Source organism: Pan troglodytes, chromosome 5, assembly GCF_028858775.2.
Source record: "Pan troglodytes isolate AG18354 chromosome 5, NHGRI_mPanTro3-v2.0_pri, whole genome shotgun sequence".
Lineage (NCBI taxonomy): Eukaryota > Metazoa > Chordata > Mammalia > Primates > Hominidae > Pan > Pan troglodytes.
In genome coordinates, this window is record NC_072403.2 from 181258948 (window position 1) to 181280212 (window position 21265).

General features: G+C 47.1%; 1 long non-coding RNA gene across 1 annotated transcript; it reads right to left on the reverse strand.

The window, feature by feature from the left end:
- Positions 1 to 661: 661 nt before the first annotated feature.
- On the reverse strand, positions 662 to 8187 carry LOC129144352 (uncharacterized). Its single transcript, XR_008548741.1, has 3 exons — positions 8010 to 8187; positions 4643 to 4722; positions 662 to 988 (listed from the first exon to the last, which is right to left on the reverse strand). It is a non-coding gene; the product is annotated as an uncharacterized LOC129144352 (long non-coding RNA).
- Between the last annotated feature and the right edge of the window lie 13078 nt (positions 8188 to 21265).

Consider the following 21265-nt stretch of genomic DNA (forward strand, 5'->3'; position numbering starts at 1 on the left):
TCCATCAGCTAAAAACTACTGTATAAATGTTTCAAGCTCTGCTCCCCCTACTCTTACCAATGATAAACATGCCCCTAGGTTTCCCCTACAGCCGCCCCAGCCCCTCGCTCTACATCTCCCTCTCCCCACCGCCACCTTCCGCCCCTGCCCCGCTGCTCCCTCCGCCCCTGTCCGGAGGCTCCCTCCGCCCCTGCCCCGCGGCTCCCTCCGCCCCTGCCCCGCGGCTCCCTCCGCCCCTGCCCCGCGGCTCCCTCCGCCCCTGCCCCGCTGCTCCCTCCGCCCCTGCCCCGCTGCTCCCTCCGCCCCTGCCCCGCTGCTCCCTCCGCCCCTGCCCCGCTGCTCCCTCCGCCCCTGCCCCGCTGCTCCCTCCGCCCCTGCCCCGCTGCTCTCACCGCCCCTGCTCTGCTGCTCTCACCGCCCCTGCTCTGCTCTGTTGCTCCTTCCGCCCCCGCCCCGAGGCTCCTTCCGCCCCTGCCGCTCTGCTCCTTCCACCCCTGCTCTGCTGCTCTGGGCTTTCCCCGAGGCTTTGCTGCCCACACTCTTTTTGCTCGTCAGACCCACCAAGGTTGCAGAGAAAGACAGACGGCAGCAGATGGCTAGGAAACGAATACTCAACAATAGGGTGATTTCAGAACTAAATTCCAAAGAATTCAGCCTACAGAGCAAAAACTCACTCAAAAAACCAAAAAGATGGAGATCTGTCTACATCAACGCCTGTTCTGATGAAGTTATTGAATTTCAAAAAAAAAAAGGAACATTTTAGGTACCAAGCCAGGTGCTTTAAAGGAAGACAGACACGAGGCTGGCCCTGGATTCGTGAACAGTAGCTCTCACGCTCTCGAAATCGTGTCCAAAATTTTGTGCCCACCGTGATTTTCTGCAAGCACAAAGACAGCAGCGGTCAGGCGGTTTCAGTGTTGGACGGTCCCAAGGAGTTGTCCTTTAAAATCCTTCTTGCTGGTGTGATCCAGCCACGAATGAGAACAACCTGAATGAAGAGGTCAGAAACAGGAAGTGCGTCAAAATAGATTGAACTACAGAAAAACATCTGAAGCCATTTAAATATGGAACTAAGATAAAAAATGTTGATCATAGGACATGTATTGGACACGTGTACACAACCTGAGCTTAGGGAAGAGAGGGGATAAAAGAACGTCCACAGATGCTGATTTTCCCATTCGGAACCAGGGGCCCTAAGTGTGACCTAAACCTGAACCATGGGTTTTAAAAAGTTCCATCTTCTTCACGTTTTTGTTAATATTTTGACGAACTTTAGAGCTGTATTTTGGGAGCTCTCATTTCTTTTGTAATTGCAAAGGACAGTTCTCCTTTATTTATAGTCCAGGTCCCTGTTTTATTGGTCAAATTCATTTAAAATTAAATTCTGTACTTCGTTATATTTTAGCATTTATGGTATAATCACATTTTTAAACGTGTTTTTCCTTCTTTTATTCTTTCCCATTCATGGAGAGGTTTGTGATAATGCTTATTGAACATTGGCATTAGTGATTTCTGGGTGGTAAAATTGGGATAATTTAATTTTGCTTTCTTTATGGTTTCGAGTTTTATCCCTAATTACAAAGTTATTAGTTTAAAATTTAAATATGAAAACTTTAAAAATAAATTTTCAAAATGAAGTCATCAGGATGTGGGGCCTGGTGGAGGCTGGGGTGACTGACATCCCCCAGTTGACAGTGGTGGGTGGGAATAAGGTGTGGGAAGATGGGCTTATTCCAAGGGGAGGGGGGGTTGGCGTTGGCTTGAGATGGATCTGCCTGTGGGCATCCTGTGCGGACAGCCACTCGCCATGCAGAGTGGAGGCTGAAGAAAGGAGCTCGCTGCAAAGAGGCCAGTGGGGTACAAAGAAGTACTAACTGCAGGGCACCGAGCCCTGCGCAGGAAAGAGCGGGTTGTCTGGGAGGCAGGAGGAACTCTGTCCCCGAAGTCACGGGAGGTGCCCAGGCCTTGAGAGGAAGCAGCAGGAATCTCTGTGGGGCGTCCCTGAGCTCCAGTGAAGCCTCAGCCCCGTATGGGCAGAAGTTGGGGGAACATCTGGAAAGCGTGACCAAGGGGACGCCTGCAGGAGCTGCCGGAAGCAGTATGGCAGGGACAGGGTCAGAGGGAGGAGGCTGCAGGGTCCTGGAGAGGTTTCAGAAGCAGAAGAGGCTGGAGCTTGCCTATGCTCTGGGAGAGGGCAAATCCCAGGAGAAAGGAACACACAGGTAAAGGGGGGTAACTGGAGGTGTCCCGTTGGAGGGAAGAGGCTTTGGGGTCACTGCACTGAAGCAGGACAGGCCGGGCCTCTGAGGGCCAGGAGGAGGGTGCTGGTGGGTGGGGGTCTGCAGAGGGGTGCAGCGGGCTCTCAGAACCCACTTTGGCTGCTCCACCATTCAACACAGGGACTGCCGAGAGTGGCGGGCCGTGTTTCAACAAGACCTGAGTCGGGTGCTGAAGGCTAAGAAGAGCCCCTCAATCAAATTGGAGAAGAAGGGAATTGACATGAAACAGCTTTGAAGGCACACAGGAAATGTGCGGTACCTGTCAGGCAAATGAGTTAATAAATACGCAAATGGGTTAATGCAAATGGGAGCTAGAAGTAGGACTTCTTTTTAGTGGCTACTACAATACGGATTTTTAATTTCACCTTTCTGCGTCTAGTAATTTTTGCATATTTTAGTAACTGTGGCATTCTATTACATACAACAGATGGTTACAGGCATTGTCTTCATAGAGAGCAAAATAAAACTCTAAGACCAATACAACAATATATGTTTAACAAAGAGGAAAGAGCCTAAAGTCTAAATGCGAGACTTTGGGGCCCCTGTGGGCCAGTGGGAAAGAACAGGCCTCTTGTTTGTAGGTGTCCATGTGCTTCAGACACCATGTCTTGGTTTCTTGGTCAGCCCATTTTCTACCAAGCTTGAGACCTCCGTTCTGGGCCTGAGGCTGAAGGACTGTTCGTTTATTTCATTTATTTATTGGCTCTTTCTCTTCCTTGCCACGCAGGAGGATGAGTAAAAACAGAGTGAGATACTTCGGAGCAACCTCGTGAGTTAAGAGCTTGTGAGCTTTCTCAGAGACGCTGGCTCCATCTTAATTTAATTAATGCAGAAATGAAGACTCGAACATTTGAGAATCTTTAAAAATCATATTTTAGCCAAAAGATTTATCTCACAGAAGATAATTTCCAACACAGCCAAAAGCAGCAAATATTTGCTAGTTCTATAATGTTTTGTGTGAATTTGATACTTGGCATATTTTCTGGTGTGTATTCGTCTCCAGGACATCTGTGCATGGCAGTTAGTCACGGAATTTAAGTTCAGTGTGGCATTCATCCTAGCGGGTGGGAAGCCAGAAAGTAAAATGTGCAACCACCCCAAGAGAAATGCTTATAGCCAGCGAGCAAAGCATGACTTTTCATCATGTTCTAGGCAATTTTAGGTGAATTTATCTTTAGATGGAGATTTCCTTTTTCTGATGTCTGTTCTTTCTTCAAAATTCACAGATTGCTCTTGATAAAGAGTGTTGAGTTGCCCTACACAGAGATGGAAAGGGGCTTTATAAATATGATGGTAATACACAATAAATTAAATTCATCTCTAAAGGCAGAAGTAAAATGCCTTGTCTTGTATCATAAATATCATTGATACTGACAAAATACAATGTCTCTAACAGTATATATCACACTCTCATTCATTCATTTATTCAACAAACATTTATTAATCACCTACTGTATATCAGACTTCTTGATAGATATGGAAAAATTATCCTTTTAAAGCAAACCAAGACAAAACAACTAGACTCATGTAATTTGGAAATTGGTTATTTGGGTAGATTTTTGGTTTCTAAACAAGAATTAAGTCCTTCTTTACATTGTTGGTAAAGATTTAGTCAGGATCTCAAAATAGTAATTTTTTTGTAACTGATAGAAAATATAGACATTGGGTTTCCACCTCACACATAGGAAGAAATTATAGGAAGTCTTTGTTTTTGGAGGAAGCCATCACTGCTTCCTAACACCCAGCAGTAATAAGACCTGGGTCACACCCTGAAGCTATCGCGTCCACAGAGCTGAGGGCTCCCAAGCATGAGACACAGGCCAGCAAAAGCCATGTGGTCAACTCTAAATACCCAATGACACAGGTTCCTTTTGTTTTGGTTTTGGTTTTTCATTCTTTTTTGGGGCCTCTCGTCCCAGGTAGATATTCTATGTCCTTCTGGTATACATTTTAATCTGACTTCCACTGAAGCAGGGACAGGACAAGTCACCCCTTCAACTTGAAGCACCTCCTGCTGAGAGGTCCTGGAGCACAGTGGGTGCCGAGGGCTGGTTCCCTGGGCAGAGAAGTTGAGGCTTAGCTATGTCCGTTGCTGGCACTCAGTGGGGGAGCCCTGGGAAGGTTGTGGGTAAAAGTGGATTTTCCTCTCCCCGGTGCCAGTGCCAGGCCCAAACGTGGGCAACAACAAATAAACACACACTGCACAGGTTCTAATGCTTCAGTCCCCTGAAACGCCTGAGGTGTGCATTTGTCAACTGGATAAAAACAGCACATGCTCTGTTAGGGCTGTGTTAGTCCGTTTTCATGCTGCTGATAAAGACATACCCTAGACTGGGAAGAAAAAGAGGTTTAATTGGACTTACAGTTCCACATGGCTGGGGAAGCCTCATAATCATGGCACGAGGTGAAAGGCACTTCTTACATGGTGGCAGCAAGAGAAAAACTAGGAAGGAGCAAAAGTAGAAACCCCTGATAAAACCATCAGATCTGAGACTTATTAACTCTAACAAGAACAGTATGGGGGAAACTGCCCCCATGATTCAAATTATCTCCCACCAGGTCCCTCCCACAACATGTGGAAATTATGGGAGTTCAATTCAAGATGAGATTTGGGTGTGGACACAGAGCCAAACAATACCATTCTTTCCCTGGCCCCTCCAAATCTCATGTCCTCACATTTCAAAACCAATCATGCCTTCCCAACAGTCAGTCACCCAAAGTCTTAACTCATTTCAGCATTAACCCAAAATCCACCATGCAAAGTCTCACGTGAGACAAGGCAAGTCCCTTCCACTTATGAGCCTGTAAAATCCAAAGCAAGCTAGTTCCTTCCTAGATACAATTGGGGTAAATGTATTGGGTAAACACAGCCGTTCCAAAGGGGAGAAATTGGCCAAAACAAAGGGGTTCAGGGCCCATGCAAGTCTGAAATCCAGTGGGACAGTCAAATTTTAAAGTTCCAAAATGATCTCCTTTGACTCCAGGTCTCACATCCAGGTCATGCTGATGCAAGAGGGAGGTTCCCATGGTCTTGGGCAGCTCTGCCCCTGTGGCTTTGCAGGATACAGCCTCCTTCCAGCTGCTTTCATGGTCTGGCATTGAGTGACTGTGGCTTTTCCAGGCTCACGGTGCAAGCTGCCAGTGGATCTACCATTCTGGGGTTGGAAGATGGTGGCCCTCTTCTCACTGCTCCACCAGGAAGTGCCCCAGTAGGGACTCTGTGTGGGGGCTCTGACCCCACATTTCCCTTCTGCACTGCCCTGGCAGAGGTTCTCCATGAGGGCCCCGCCCCTACAGCAACGTTTTGCATGGGCATCCAGGCATGTCCATATGTCTTCTGAAATCCAGGTGGAGGTTCCCAAACCTCAATTCTTGACTTCTGTGTACCTGCAGGCTCAACACCATGTGGAAGCTGCCAAGGCTTGGGGCTTCTATCCTCTGAAGCCACAGCCCAAGCTGTCCATTGGCCCTTTCAGCCATGGCTGGAGCGACTGGGACACAGGGCATCAAGTCCCTAGGCTGCACACAGCTCAGTGCCCACAAAACCATTTTTTCCTCTTAGACCTCTGGGTCTGTGATGGAAGTGGCTGCCGCAAAGGTCTCTGACATGCCCTGGAGACATTTTCCCTATTGTCTTGGAGATTAACATTCGACTTCTGGTTATTTATACAAGTATCACAGCTGGCTTGAATTTCTCCTCAGAAAATGGGATTTTCTTTTCTATCACATTGTCAGGCTGCAAATTTTCTGAACTTTTATGCTCTGTTTCCCTTTTAAACCTGAATGCATTTACTACAATAACCAAAACAGCATGGTACTGGTACCAAAACAGATATATAGACCAATGGAGCAGAATAGAGCCCTTGGAAATAATACCACACATCTACAACCATCTGATCTTTGACAAACTTGACAAAAGCAAAAAGTGGGGAAAGGATTCCCTATTTAATAAATGGTGCTGGGAAAACTGGCTAGCCATATGTAGAAACCTGAAACTGGATCCCTTCCTTACACCTTACACAAAAATTAATTCAAGATGGATTAAAGACTTACATGTTAGACCTAAAACCATAAAAACCCTAGAAGAAAACCTAGGCAATACCATTCAGGACACAGTCATGGGCAAGGACTTCATGACTAAAACACCAAAAGAAATCACAACAAAAGCCAAAATTGACAAATGGGATCTAATTAAACTAAAGAGCTTCTGCACAGCAAAAGAAACTACTATCAGAGTGAATAGGCAACCTACAGAATGGAAGAAAACTTTTGCAATCTACCTATCTAACAAAGGACTAATGTCCAGAATCTACAAAGAACTTAAACAAATTTACAAGAAAAAAATCAAACAACCCCATCAAAAAGTGGGCAAAGGATATGAACAGACACTTCTCAAAAGAAGACATTTATGCAGCCAAAAGACACATGAAAAAATGCTCATCATCACTGGCCATCAGAGAAATGCAAATCAAAACCACAATGAGATGCCATCTCACACCAGCTAGAATGGCGATCATTAAAAAGTCAGGAAACAACGTGCTGGAGAGGATGTGGAGAAATAGGAACACTTTTACACTGTTGGTGGGACTGTAAACTAGTTCAACCATTGTGGAAGTCGGTATGGTGATTCCTCAGGGATCTAGAACTAGAAATACCATTTGACCCAGCCATCCCATTACTGGGTATATACCCAAAGGACTATAAATCATGCTGCTATAAAGACACATGCATATGTATGTTTACTGCAGCACTATTCACAACAGTAAAGACTTGGAACCAACCCAAATGTCCATCAGTGATAGACTGGATTAAGAAAATGTGGCACATATACACCATGGAATACTATGCAGCCATAAAAAGGATGAGTTCATGTCCTTTGTAGGGACATGGATGAAGCTAGAAACCATCATTCTGAGCAAACTGTCACAAGGACAGAAAACCAAACACCACATGTTCTCACTCATAGGTGGGAATTGAACAATGAGAACACTTGGACACAGGGTGGGGAACATCACACACCGGGACCTGTCGTGGAGTGGGGGGAGGGGGGAGGGATAGCATTAGGAGATATACCTAATGTAAATGATGAGTTAATGGGCGCAGCACACCAACATGGCACATGTATACATATGTAACAAACCTGCATGTTGTGCACATGTACCCTAGAACTTAAACTATAATAAAAAAATTAAAAATAAAATAAAATAAAATGATAGATTAAAAAAAAACCTGAATGCCTTTAAAAGCACCCAAGTCACCTCTTGAATGCTTTGCTGCTTAGAAATTTCTTCTGCTAGATACCCTACATCAGCTCTCTCAAGTTCAAAGTTCCAGAAATCTCTCAGGCAGGAGCAAAATGCCACCAGTCTCTTTGCTAAAACATAACAAAGGTCACCTTTGCTCCAGTTCCCAACAAGTTCCTCATCTCCATCTGAGACCACCTCAGCCTGGATTTCACTGTCCATATCATTATCAGTATTTTTGTCAAAGCCATTCAACAAGTCTCCAGGAAGTTCCAAACTGTCCTGCATTTTTCTGTCTTCGTCTGAGCCCTCCCAACTGTTCCAACTTCTGCCTGTTACCCAGTTCCAAAGTCACTTACACATTTTTGAGTATCTTTTCAGCAACGCCCCACTCTGCTGGTTCCAATTTACTGTATTAGTCTGTTTTCATGCTGCTGATAAAAACATACCCTAGACTGGGAAGAAAAAGAGGTTTAATTGGACTTACAGTTCCACATGGCTGGGGAGGCCACAGAATCATGATGAGAGGTGAAAGGCACTTCTTATGTGGCGGCGGCAAGAGAAAATGAGGAAGATGCAAATGTGGAAACCCTTCATAAAACCATCAGCTCTTGTGAGACTTGTTTACTACCAGAAGAACGGTATGGGGGAAACCACCCCCATGATGGAATTATCTCCCACTGGGTCCCTCCCGCAACACTTGGGAATTATGGGAATACAATTTAAGATGAGATTTGGATGGGGACACAGAGCCAAACCACATCAGGGCCGAAACTATTTTGAAAGCTATTGTTTGTTGTCAGTCTTACAAAGTGGCTTTGTAAAGTCTATGGAAACAGTGAAAAGGAATTTTGAATTTTATTGAAAAAAGGTTGGTAGTGATTTTTAACTTGTGCCTGCAAGATGGAAAGCCCTTCCTTCATAGCAGCAAATCAGGGGAGATAAAAGCAGCATCGCTGCTCTCCCGAGTTCCCTCTGCCTACACTGAGGTTTAGGTCCCTCTCCCAGATCTAAGGGCCTTGATGCTAACAGACCTGTCATCTAAAACAGGAATGGGCTCTGCAGCGTTTAGACAAATTCCAAAGAGCAACTCCTTGCAGAGGATCTTTGAATTCTGTCTCTAGTCAGTGGCCACAGATGGTGTTTCTCACTAGATTAACCTCCAGCTGACGAGTCCGTAGGTTGGTGTCTTGTGTTCCGTGACTTCAGTGAGATGTGGGGTGGATCACGCTGAGGAAGAGCCCAGATGTGAAGGCAGCCTGCCTGCCATCCTGCACCGCCTCGCAAGTCCTGTGAGTCTGGGTGAATGCTGAGCCTCACCGGGCATCCCAGGTAGATGGGTGCACCCTCTTTAATCACCTACTGTATTTGATGATAATACCTGATGAAATTAACAGAAACTACTGATGACATAAAATAATATATGTGGAAGTGATGAAAATTATTTCTATGTGGCTAACAAATATTCCTGATATTGATGTTCCTGTCCGTGACACTCACCTATAAGAACTTCCCCCTCCCAGCAACCCGATCCAAACCACAGAGGGTAAAAACATGCCATTTGGGAAATGAGTGTTTTAAGGCGAGCTTATCTTTTCCACCTTTCCAGAGGAGATGTGCCGAGATGATCACGCTATTACAATGGTGTATGATGAGAAACAAGAGAGCCCTTGTCCAAGGCTTCTAGTTATGAGGACATCTGAAAAGGCACTGTTTATCTTATCTGTTATCCCATCAAAATAAAATTAATAAAGAATGCGTATAATATGGATGAATAAACATTAACTTTCTACAAGAGAATTTTACATAATTGGCTTGAAAGGCTCCATCCTGGGACATGCTATTGATGACATTTTCTTTCATCTAAACCCAGCTCTGAATTTCTCCTGATGCTACACTTTTTATTTACTGCTACAATGAGAAAAAGTTTTATCGTGCTACAATCAGCAAAATTTGGCATTCATGATCTTCTATATTGTCTTATTAACTCTTCCTATTAATTAATACCAGGCAAATTTACGTTCTGGAAGATCTTTCTTCATCGAAGGCCAGTTGTTAAACGTGGAGGCGGCCTTTCAGACGGCATTCTGTCTTTCTGTTTAGTCCACATCACATTTCTGGAGCACGTGCCTCAGGCAATAAAGTTTTCTCTATGCTTCATAAATATCTCCATGTGTGTTAATTTATGCGTTAATTTTATGTGTCTATCTTGTTTATGTGTCTAATTTTATTTTCTCAGGAAAGTTTCCCGGGATTCACAGGAAACTGACAAGGAAAGGTTTCACAGAGAATCGGAGAAAAGCTGAAATATCCCATTGATCTCATTCGCCATCCTTATATTTTTCAAGCTATAAACTGTAACTTCTTCTTAACAAATGCTAAGAGGCAAATGCTCCCTGGAAACAGGGTGGGATCCTGTGTAACTGTGGCCCAGATTTCTCCTGTGGAGACCAGCCCTTAATATTGCTCTGAAGACATTACATAAGTGGTTTTCAAGCTTCCAGAATTAATAGTTCTGGGATATCATTCAACAGAAACAGCTTCTAACCAGGGATCAGGATACCCAGCTCATGCCAGCAGCAGGGGCTCTGTCAACACCAACCCCCCAACTCCTTCAGGGACATTTGAGACCGAAAAACCAACCCTAGCAGTCCATCCAGGCAGTCGCCTGACCAGTTAGGAGATTTTATCTTTCCTTGCTCCCTTTCCCAAATATAAGGGTTAAAATTCTACCAGGAACAGTCGACAATTCCTTTGTGAGGACCAAGCCCAGTCTACTTTTCTTCTACGGCACCCCATTTCCACAAATTCTCCTCTCTGTTGCCAAAACTAGCAACCTCATGATGCCTTAGGGTGTCCCACAGCCGGCAGGCCCAGCTGGACGTGTCAATCACTGTGGCACCCACTGCGTCCCCACAGAGGTCAGAGACCCTCAGCCCCCCACCCCCCGGTATCACCCTTTATTCCCAAGCCTCTTACCAATGGGGCTGTACCGGACTGGCTGTCCATGCTGAACGGTGGGGAGGGGCTTCTGTACTCGCAGGGACCCTCCCCACTCGTGGGGTCAGTGCTGTTAATAGTGCCAGAGAGAGGCCATGGGGAGCACGTGGGGTGAATGGGGAGGTGGCCAACTGAGGCCGCCACAGCCACCGCTATGTCCACCCCTGTGGTCCGAGAGGGCCGGTCACTCCAGCGTGGCTTCTGCTGTCTCCAGAGTGGTGTCAGAGACTGTTTCAATGCGCTGGAAACCTGAAATGAAAGAGGTGCACAGGGCCGGACGCCGTGGCTCATGCCTGTAATCCCGGCACTTTGGGAGGCCGAGGCGGGCGGATCACGAGGTCAGGAGATTGAGACCATCCTGGCTAACATGGTGAAACCCCGTCTCTACTAAAAATACAAAAAATTAGCCGGGCGTGGTAGCAGAAGCCTGTAGTCCCAGCTACTAGGGAGGCTGAGGCAGGAGAATGGCGTGAACCCGGGAGGCGGAGTTTGCAGTGAGCCCAGATCGCACCACAGCACTCCAGCCTGAGCGACAGAACGAGACTCCATCTCAAAAAAAAAAAAAAGAAAAAAGAAAAAAGAAAGAGGTGCACAGGGCTGGCCACAGGGGCAGGCTGGAGACACGGCCCTTGCCACCGGGATCAGAAGGTCCCTCACTGTGTGCCGTGGTGATGCCCGGCCAAGCGAGGTGGCAGGGAGGCGGCCCCAGCACGCTGAGTCCATTCCAAGGAGGCTGCTTCTGACCTGTGTCACCTGCTGTGACGTCAGAGCTGGGCCCCTACAGACCACAGCCTGCTTTGCCAGAAAAATTCACTCAAAATTAGGCTTTTTGGACTAAAACTTGTTTTGTTTCTTACTATGATTACTAAGAAAGCCCAGGATACTCACATAGAACCGAAGCTCAGCAATTTCTCCTCTGAGTACCCGTTGACATCACTGAAGCCAGGCACTGACCAAGCCTGAGTTCATGCAACACCGTCAGCACACAGCCTGGTCTTGGCCTCCTCATGAGTTCTTTGCGAGGCCACGCATCCAGGTACCTGTGTTCCTGCACGGAGGCCTCTAGGTTCGCAGGAGACCCAAAGCAACGGGCCTGAGGCTCACTCAGGAGCAGCTCCTAGCTCCCCACTCCGCCACGGCCCTGCGGGAAACGGCAGAGGTAGAGATGCGGGGGTAAAGCAGAAGTGTGAGAAGCTACAGTCATTTTCCTCAGGGTTGGTAAATTGCGTGCCGGCCACCATGGCCATAGGCTTAACCCAAATTAATAAAGCCCAGTGTAAAGCGTGCTTAAGATTATACACAAATAAAGTTAAACCCCAACTAAGCCATGAGAAGCTACCGCTAAAATAAAAACAAACTGTGAAAGTGACTTTAGTGTGTTCTGAGCATGACAGCTAAGACCCAGGCTGCGGTCAGCCACCCCCTACGCCTCGCCATGAGCTCAATAAAATGAGCAGTCACCGGCCCGAGTGCCGCCAGCAGCGGCTGGGACTGAGGGCAGCGCTTCGCTTCCTCGGAGGAGCCCACTGCGCCATCAACAAACCCCGAAGCCCCCACCGGCTGCTGCTGACCCGGCCACACGCCACCATCTTCAGCAAACCCTACGACGGCCGCAGAATGAGCACCAGCATTTTCACAAAAACATCAGGTCCAGGGGTAGCTCTGAGGTGGAAAGAAATGGACCACAGGACATTCCACCCACAACAACCTTCACGAAATTAAAGGCCAAAGGAGGATGTGGCAGAAGTTAAGAACAGACAGCGTAACTGAACAGGGCCATGACCACACACGCGCCACCCACCAGCCGCCTCAACCACCTCCACAGACAGAAGCTCAGGTGTGGTGGGGGTGAGCCTGACGAGGTGGGCGTCCTGGAGAGCAGGTCCGGGGAAGCCCCGTGCAGCCTCTGCACGGCACCTGCTCACACCCGGGAGACTTCACATTGACTCCACCACTCTGAACACAAACTAGTCCCAAGTCAACAAAACTTAGCAATTATATGTATTTAGACCAAAACATGTATTCACAACAAAAGGTATAAGAGATAGAAATGTATTTAGGTGCTACGGGACACGTACTGTAAGAGAAAGATGACAGAATAATTTAAAGTACAAAAAAAAGCAAAGCTAATCCCTTATACCATTTGCATAATAAATTTGCTAGAATGATTTTATGAAGAGAAATTTAGCTAAAACCTCTGAAAGCAGACAAGTTACTTATGGACGGTTGCAAGAACAAACTCTCCAATGTGGCAAAACGTGAGCACAACCAAGAGCAGAGAAAAGCCATCCCAACCTGGTGATCCTGCTTATCCAGAAGAGAATCTCAGCTCAACTTTAAATTACCCCAAGAAGTATACATCTTAATGTAAGTTTAAATGTTGATCTAAAGAGGGACAGCTCCTTAGAAACAGGAAGCAACCTTTTATCCAGAGTAATTTATTAAATTTCTGGAGTTGTTTAAAAGTAGCCACCAAATAAGAGCGTGTTCAAGTTAAACACTCAGCAGACCTTAGTTTCAGCTCTCTCTCGCCTCTCTACATTTTACTGGATTAATCTATTTATAAGTAGAAGAAATACTGTTAACACAGTAACGAAGAGCAAATTCTCCTTGTATAAGCTTGTGTTAGATCACACATCCACTGATAGGTAACAACTGGATAAAACTAAACTAATTGAACGATTGTTTATTCAAATAATTGTGAACCCAACACAGCCATGCACTTAAAAAAGATTTAAAAAGTAAAAAGAGTCGAGCAAATGTAAACCCTGCAAATGACCGCAAAGCTGCGGGCAGGCTGTCACCCTGTCCCCCTGCTCCCCGACCCCTGTCACTGTCCCCCATCCCCCTGTCCCCCATCCCTGTCCCCAGTAGAAGGCCACCAGCCATGGACAGCACGTGGCTGGTGCCTCCCACAGCTGCCCGACATCCACACAGAGGAGAGCTCTGGAGAGGGAAGAGCCTCCACCATCCAGAGCAGACAGCATGGGGCAAGGGGGCGTCTCTGGACACTCAGGGAGATGAAAGAGGCCTGCTGGTGAGGCTGCCTCCAGCAACAGCGAGTGAGGAGGTGCTGCCGGGGTGTTGGGGCCGCTGTGGGTGCTCTCTGAGTCACATGAGGTTTTGAAGGAAGGGTTTTGAAGGGTTTTGAGAAGGTGAGAAGACACTCAGAGCTTTGTTTTCAGAAGATCCCTCCAGCTGCTGGTAGAGAATGGAGGGAAGTAGGCCTGGGAGCGGGAAGCCCACTGCCTCTGCCCCAAGCTGCAGAGTGGCCATGGGGTTGGAGGGAAGGAAACTGAGCCCCAGTGTCCCAGGAGGCCTTGGAGACTGGCTGGATTGGAGGGGAGGGAGGGAGAATGCCGGAGGAAGACTGACAGCTCAGTCTGGAGACAGGTGAGCAGTGGGTTTGCAGCTGTTCCCTGCAGTGCTACCCACAAGGGTCCCCAGCGACAGCAAAGCATGACACCAAGGAAGCTCACATTTTGAGAATTTTACTTATAAATATCAAAACCACATGGACTCTGGTGATGTCATAATTCACGGTAAACCTCAGCTTTTAAACCAGAGGCTCAGACAATGGTGTGAGTCGCTGACTCACTCGGCAGCTGCAAAGTAAGGGGCGAGCTTGTTTTCCTTGAGCACCTGCTTAGGAGTCCTTTCACAGAGGTTTTTTTTTTTTTGGAGATGGAGTCTCATTGTGTCACCCAGGCTGGAGTGCAGTGGTGCCATCTCAGCTCACTGCAACCTCCACCACCCAGGTTCAAATAATTCTCCTGTCTCAGCCTCCTAAGTAGCTGGGATAACAGGCATGCACCATCACACCTGGCTGATTTTTGTATTTTTAGTAGAGACCGGGTTTCACTATATTGGTCAGGCTGGTCTTGAACTCCTAACCTCAGGTGATCCACCTGCCTCAGCCTCCCAAAGTGCTGGGATTATAGACATGAGCTACCACGCCCAGCCAGGAGTCCTTTCACAGAAGTTCTGTTTCACAGTAGCACATGGTATACATTGTGGGGCTAGAACGAAGAAAGTGCAACGTTTCCCATATTTTTTGTCCGTTGGAAATGTTACACTAGACACACATCAATTAAGGTGACAGAAAAACTTGTGCAACCTCCTGGAACAGTGAGCCTTTTTCATTCTCGATCACTGGGAATAGACATCAGTGGGGTTTTGCATATTTCCCTCTCACAGAAATCCTACTGGGCACTTCAGCGTAGCTTACACAGAAAGACAGGTGCTGCACTCATCACCGAGGGCAAAGAGACACTCACAATGGCAGCTGAGCCGCGGGTGGGGTGTGCTGGGCAGAGCATCAGCTCCTGGGCTAGGGAGCGCAGGGGTGCAGGAGTTGATTTGGGATCCCATAGCTTCACCGGAACACTTTGTAAACTGCAAAATTGTATTTTTTGCAAGGTGGAATTTATTTACTCCTTTCATTTTCTGGGCTTCATTATTCAAATAATTAGTTAAGAGGATCAAAATATGTGTGTGATACTCAGCACATCAGACAATATTCTGCTTCTCATGGGCAAACACAGGGGTGTGAAATTCCTTATTGTTAATAAAAGCAGCTCTGTGGGACCCGTTACGCCCCCAAGCCGGAGCACCACGCTCCTGTGTGGCCTTCCCTTGTGGTTGTCGAATGTTGTCGTTGTTTGCCAAATGTTGGAATGCTTCTCTGTAAAAGAGTTTCTGGAGAAAGTACCAAATCCTGAGCCCTGAATTCGTCCCTACTCTATTCACATCCTCCTTGCTCCTCAGGACCTGTGAGCCTCAGAGCCACCAGGCAGGGCCTTAGCCTGCATTGTCAACACCACAGCCCCCTACCTAGAGAGTCTCTGGGATGCCGCAGGCATGAACAAAATATGGCAGAAGGGTTGAGTGAGTGAATTAATACATTTTCATGATTATTTGACTTCAAAATATTTTCTAAGGCCACATGCAGTTACTCCCTCACTGTGGGATTCATCCACCTTCATAATACTCAACCCCACCCTCCCACACACACAGCAAGGCTTCCTAGGACAGGCTAAGCATCAAGCCTGGGGCTGCCCCATCTCCAGCTTCCCAAGCCCTGAAGCTCAGACATGAATGCTCTGGTCCTGCCCAATGTCTCCTGGGCCCTGATTTGCACCAGTCCCAAACAAAGCCCTGCACCTCCCGGCCCTTACCCCGGGCAGTTCCCTCTCCCCCATCAGTGGACCTCAGCACCGCGCCAGACATGCCTGTGGGAGCCCTGTGTGCAGCCAAAAGCAGCCCAACCGTAGGAATCTGAGTTCTTCCTGCCTTGGGTCATCGTTATCGAGCTTTTCTGGGAAATTTGGGATCTTAGTGTCTGGCAAAATTTATATTACTTATTTAAGGTAAGTGTTGCAATTTTCCATTTCATAATCAAGTAAAAGCTAGACATATTCTTACTAGCCATTAAGAGAACCACAAATGATTTGCTAATTTTTTTCAAAGAAATATTTTTATTTCATATGTTGGCACAAAATGTAATAGTTATTTCTGGGTTTGGAGCTTTTCCTGAATAAGAATTCTGGATTTAAAATGTTGAAGACTATTTCAATTTTAAAACTAAAAGAAAATATGCAGAACACTATGAAAAGTTTAATACTGCATAACTTAATGTTATTAAAATGTGTAAAACTTGCAGCATATTAAACTATAAGAGAAACCCAAACTCAAAAAAAGCTACACAAAAGTGGCTACAACTAAAATGGACCTAACATAACTCAAAAATTTCTACTTCTGGCCATAAAACAGTAGATACGGTCTCTGAAACCCCAGTGTGGCCCTGATAACAGTCAGTGTGGAGTTGTTAGCATACCAAGAGGAATTCAGCGAAGGGATGACAGAAAAGCCATCACACTGGTCACCCACTGTGGGCCTCCTGAAATTCTCACCCTGTCTCTGCAGACCTGCCGCACAGATGAGAAAACTGAGTTTCCAGAGAGCTGAATGATTTGGAGTCACACAGACCTACAGCGCGTGTCCCAACGCTGTGCCTCTCATTACATAATAGTGCCTGCTTTGTACAAACATTCACTTTCATTCGTGCATGAATGATTTTTTAAGGAAAAGGTTGTAACAGCTGCCTAAGAGTCAGGGACCAAAGTTAAGGATCCTGGCCCCTCACCGACTTGCTTTAAGACCTTGTACCATTCACTCGGCCTCTACGCCTCCTCTTAGGGCCTTTGCTTGCAGAAGACGGTAATTCCACTGAACTGCACCAGCTCACTTGTTGTTGGAGTTAAGTAAGAACATAAAGTAGCGAGATAGGTTGTTTTTCTTTTTATATTTGACTGATGCTTCAAATATAATTTAATTTCATCTGGAATATATTTTGATAGCAATTTTTCTTTACATCATTTTACTGTTAAACACAATAAACAAATAGGATATTGAGACAGAAAAGTTACAAAGATTCTAAACCAATGACTGATGATCTCTGGTATCAAATTTCCTATTAGTTTTGAAGGCCTGGCTGGAAACCCCCTTTTGCTCCATTTTTATTTCTGACATTGACCCTGCCCCAACCCTGCATAAACCTAGGAGGAGATAATCATGGCCCCGTGTGATCCTGGGGGGAGATAATCATGACACCGTGTGATCCCGGGGGAGACAATCGTGACACCGTGTGATCCTGGGGGGAGATAATCATGGCCCCGTGTGATCCCGGGGGAGATAATCATGGCCCCGTGTGATCCTGGGAGGAGATAATCATGACACCGCGTGATCCTGGGGGAGACAATCGTGACACCGTGTGATCCTGGGAGGAGATAATCATGGCCCCGTGTGATCCCGGGGGAGATAATCATGGCCCCGTGTGATCCTGGGGGAGGCAATCATGACACCGTGTGATCCTGGGGGGGAGATAATCATGGCCCCGTGTGATCCCGGGGGAGATAATCATGACACCGTGTGATCCTGGGGGAGGCAATCGTGACACCGTGTGATCCTGGGGGGAGATAATCATGACACCGTGTGATCCTGGGGGGAGATAATCATGACACCGTGTGATCCTGGTGGGAGATAATCATGGCCCTGTGTGATCCTGGGGGGAGATAATCATGGCCCCGTGTGATCCTGGGGGAGATAATCATGGCCCCGTGTGATCCTGGGGGGAGATAATCATGGCCCCGTGTGATCCTGGGGGAGATAATCACGACACCGTGTGATCCCAGGGGAGATAATCATGGCCCCGTGTGATCCTGGGAGGAGATAATCATGACACCGCGTGATCCTGGGGGAGACAATCGTGACACCGTGTGATCCTGGGAGGAGATAATCATGGCCCCGTGTGATCCCGGGGGAGATAATCATGGCCCCGTGTGATCCTGGGGGAGGCAATCATGACACCGTGTGATCCTGGGGGGGAGATAATCATGGCCCCGTGTGATCCCGGGGGAGATAATCATGACACCGTGTGATCCTGGGGGAGGCAATCATGACACCGTGTGATCCTGGGGGGAGATAATCATGACACCGTGTGATCCTGGGGGAGGCAATCATGACACCGTGTGATCCTGGGGGGAGATAATCATGACGCCGTGTGATCCTGGGGGGAGATAATCATGACACCGTGTGATCCTGGTGGGAGATAATCATGGCCCCGTGTGATCCTGGGGGGAGATAATCATGGCCCTGTGTGATCCTGGGGGAGATAATCATGGCCCCGTGTGATCCTGGGGGGAGATAATCATGGCCCCGTGTGATCCTGGGGGAGATAATCACGACACCGTGTGATCCTGGGGGAGATAATCATGGCCCCGTATGATCCTGAGGGGAGATAATCATGACACCGTGTGATCCTGGGAGGAGACAATCATGGCCCCGTGTGATCCTGGGGGAGATAATCATGGCCCCGTGTGATCCTTGGGGTAGATAATGATGACCCTGTGTAATCGTTGGGGTAGATAATCATGGCCCTGCGTAATCCTAGGGTATATAATCATGGCTCCACCTAACCCTGGGAGGAGATAATCATGATCTGTGTCATCCTAGGAGGAGATAATCATGGCTGCGCATTGGGACGCCTCCTTTTCTCAGCTGGAAGATGTGCCCGGAGCAGACTGAAGTCACTGCTCTTGGTGCATCTGGAATGTCCTTCCAGTGCCTCCTTCTTCCTTTCAATGAGCTCCCTCTGCCCTTGGACCCCAATTCTCTCCTCAGCAGCAGCTCAGAAGATGACATGTCTGTTTTTCCTAAAACCGAACCCTAGTGACCAAACCCTTGATCATAGCCTCAGAATCAGAGAAGTGTTTTTCTCCCTCTCTTTCCACCTTCCGCTCTTTGAATTCTCCTCTGTCCACTCCTTTTCCCAGCTTCCCTTGTTTCTCTCCCTCTCTTTCCACCTTCCGCTCCTTTGAATTATCCTCTGTCCACTCCTCTACCCAGTTTTCCTTGTTTCTCTCCCTCTCTTTCCACCTTCCGCTCCTTTGAATTCTCCTCTGCCCACTCCTCTTCCCATCTCCCCATCTTCCTGTATAATGGGCTTTATGCCTTTGCTTCCCCAAGCCCACTCTGTATTTACTCCATCTTTCATGATGAACTTTTTCAGGGCAGGTGGTGCATACGGACCTCCCTAACCTCTCCTCTACCCCTTTTTCTACAACTCCAGTTCTCAGCATCTGTGCTCAGCAGTCCCTGGGAAACACACTCTCCTGAGGTGCCATTAACATTCTTATCTCCAGACAGAACAGTCTCTCCTCAAATCCCAATTTTGTTGGCTTCTATGCAAAGAGAAGCAGGAGGTAAAGAGATCTCTTCCCTGGCTCATCCCAGTGGGGAACCTGCGGACTCTGCCAATGAAGAAATGCTGAAGAATTGCAAGAAGGACACTGCTCCAAAGGAGAGGAGAGGAGTACAGATGCAAAAGGAGCTGTGCACAGCGGGAAAGGTGGCAGGAGCTGCACAGACACCCATTCCAGCGTCATTCTTGCTGCCTGTAATCAATTCCTGTTCCCTTATTCTGGTGGTCAGTGTTCCTCAACAAATCACGCAGAGCCCCTTCCAACAACTGGGTAATCTTTTTGGCAAAACAGATTCTGTGCTCTCCAGGGAATCTCAATCCGTGATATGAGATGCCGTCTTGAATTCAAAATGGTGAACCTCTCGGAAGACTCTTCTAAGTTAGGTACATTCGATTCTAGCTCTTTTGGATGAAAGTGGGAGAAACACAGCTTAGAGACCAGAGAACATTCTCAGCAACTGATCACATCATTGTAGTCCTAGATGTCCACTCAGAGGTCTTTGCTGAGCACCAACCACTCTTGGAGGAGAACTGCTTGGAAACCAGGATGTAGATGCACACATGTGCTCCGCCCTGACTCAGGTTGGAGCCCCCATCAGAGCTGTCTCCCTTTCCAGGAGAGTCTGCCTATCACAGACACTCTTAGTTCCCTGGACTGTGTCTTTTTTGACGAGCTCTGGTGTGAGCTACAGTGACAATGGACATTCCTATCACTCTTGACGGCATCCTACCTCAAGTAAACACTGTGTTTCTCACATTTTCTAAACCTACAGGTGGAGGCAGCCCAGAATTATGGGCAATTAAAGGCATGGAGGGTGAGGGAGTGGGAGGTGAGCTGATGAATAAATGCCTCAGACTCCTTCAGATGAACATTTCTTCCTAGTTCCTCAACAGGATCCTGGGAAAATTGAGCTTCAGTTGCCCACAGCAGTAACCAACTCAATAATGTACACTTTAAATCTCTCTTGTAGGTTCCCTGCTCCCGGGTTCAGCTTCCTGGGGTCACCTCCAAAAAAAAATGACTTGACCTCAAGCTCAGATCCAATGCTCTGCTTTAAGACAAAGCCCAGTGAAAGTTTTCTTCATAGTTAGAGAATAAACACAAGGAAACTAATTGTATTATTATCAAGGCTATAATTATCATACTTTCATCAACATGAAACCATGATCATCCAGGCCCGAGAGAGCACTCCCACACAGATGCTCATGGGCCTTATGGGAAGCCCTCTCCCCTGCAGCTGGGCTCGGACCCTCACTCTCCACCTCCCCCTAGCCCTCAGCCCTAGGGCAGGCCATCCTTTTTCCAGTAACACAGTTTTGTTTTGTTTTGTTTTTTTCCCGAGTCAGCTACAATGGAGCATATTTAAGTTTTGAAAGTGCATTCCATTGGAAAGTTACACCCAGGACATTTTAAGATTTGGGTGTTTCTTAAACTCTTTAGTGTCCCATTCAGAGGTTATTGCATGGGAGTTGCCTTTGTGATGGTTGAGCTCATCCACCCTACACTGGTTTATCCTAAGCAAATTCTCCAAGGGTCCCACATTTTGTTCCTTCTTAGAGGCTCCTGTCTGTGCTCCTCCCACCTCTCCCTGGGTCTGGCAAGAGACAGGGGCCTCAAGATGCCTGACTGCCTAAGGTAAGGGGAAAGTGCCGTGCACGCTACCGAGGCCTGGAATGTATCCTTTCCAAACACCCGTGGCCTAGCTTTATTCCTGCTGAAAGTGTAATGAAAGTTTTTATTATAAAGAGGTTATGGTATCTCACTGTGGTTTTGATTTGCATTTCTCTAATGATCAGTGATGTGGAACTTTTTTTCATGTTTGTTGACCATATGTATGTCTTCTTTTGAAAAGTGTCTGTTCATGGCCTTTGCCCACTTTTTAATGGGGTTACTTTTAGCTTATAAGTTTTTTATAGATTCTGAATATTAGACCTTTATCAGACGTGGTCTGCAAAAATTTTCTCCCATTCTGTAGGTTGTC